Source organism: Entamoeba invadens, assembly GCF_000330505.1.
Source record: "Entamoeba invadens IP1 unplaced genomic scaffold scaff_1105074724957, whole genome shotgun sequence".
NCBI lineage: Eukaryota > Evosea > Mastigamoebida > Endamoebidae > Entamoeba > Entamoeba invadens.
Window position 1 is genome coordinate 329526 of NW_004191594.1, and position 1970 is coordinate 331495.

A 1970-nucleotide genomic window follows, 5' to 3' on the forward strand; every position below is an offset into this window, starting at 1 on the left:
AGGCAAACGTGTTTTATGCATCTATTTAGAATATAAAGATTTGTATTTGGTAAATAATTGTTTATTTGCAGCCACTGTTTATTCATTTTCGAATAAATGCATTTTTGGGCAACAAACAAAAAAACTTATAGTAAATGTATAGAGATAATGAAAAACAAAAAAAAACACAAGTGTAAAGACATCATGATATATACCAAAGTTGACACTTTAAACTATAATTTATAATAAAATAAATTAATATATTATCAATAATTTATCATGTTATTTATAATAGTTTTATAATTATGATTGTTATATATAATAGTAACAATCAACAGACATAATTTTGAAACAATAACACATCAACAATTATATCTTTACTACAACATGATGTTATTGAAGTGATAAGTGATCACATTGATATAACAATTTTGTGTAATTAAAACTATATTGTATTTTATGTATAATTATAACAAAAATGGTATAATCACCCCTTTTTATAATATTATCATTATAGAAGATACATAGTGTTTGTAATAAAGCGCGTTTTGACTGAAATACACAGTTTAAATTAAAACAAATAAGCATTTAATTTATATAAACGGAAACACGCTGGTTTAGTGAATAATCAATAAAATGATTATATGTGATATAATTGATGTAGTTGTTATAAAGATAACAATTTAAATTATTGGATGTTAAAATTGATTACATACTTTATTTAAAATAAAATTTTACCATTAATGATATAAAGTCTAAAATAATAATATAATAATAATAAAATAATAAATTATTTGTTTTGAATGACAATAATGGTAAAATAATGTTATTTAAACACACCAAATAACAAAAATATTAAAATAATTTTTGTTTTAATAAGGATAATTTTAAAAAATATAATAAATTAACAACTATCTGTTATTCCATGACAATGGATCAATAAAAAATAGACATATAAATGTCACATATAATATTATTAACAATTATAGTTAAAATATTAGATTATTTATAACGTATTGTTTATTCAATTGATTTTGTAACGAATTGTGTTTTGTGTTTTTAAATTGACGTTTTTGTTTAAAATTTTAAAAATAAATACAGTAAGGTTACCCCGTTTTGTTCAATTGTTTTAATAACGCAAAAAGTTTATAGTTATTTTTAATTAATGAATACTATTTTAACAAATAAAATGCAAAGAACATTTTTGTGTTTTATTTGAAAATTGCTAAACAATAAAATGGTTTAAATTGATTAAAAGTACTAATTAAATCTTACATAAAACAACGTCACTTGCTACAAAACAAAAAAGTTTGTGATAAAACAAAGAAAATACTTGATATAAATTTGAATTAACACAATTATTGAGTTGGTTATTTCAAGATTTGTGATGAATAGATTTATAGTTTAAAGTTGCACTATTATAAACAACAATGTGCAAACCGATTTATAATCAAAAATTATCGTTTTTTAATCCTTATATCCCGAAAAAACATTTGAAATTCGAATAAATATCGTAAATCAACATTAAATAATTGTGTGAAATAACACACAATTTTCTTGTTATATTTAAAATAAAAATTCAAAAATAAATAATTACTTATTGCTATAAATAACTTTGCCGCCTTGCATTTGGTTTGACGAAAAAATGCAAAAATCTGCCTCATCATCAGAACTCGAAAAATAAAACAAACATTCAAACAGTGAAGTCATCACCATTGGAAACGAGAGATTCAGATGCCCAGAAGCACTCTTCCAGCCATAATTCCTTGATATGGAAGCATCAAGTATCCACGAGACAACTTAAAACTCAATCATGAAGTGCGATGTCGATATCAGAAACAAGTTATATTAAGCATCGTCTCCTATGATTGAATTTAATGTACCCAGGCATTAACGACAGACATGAGAAGGAGAAAGTTGCAAATGAAAAACGAATAAGCATAATCAAGGCTGTTCATGCTTGGCTCAATTTAATTATATTTGTATTGGTG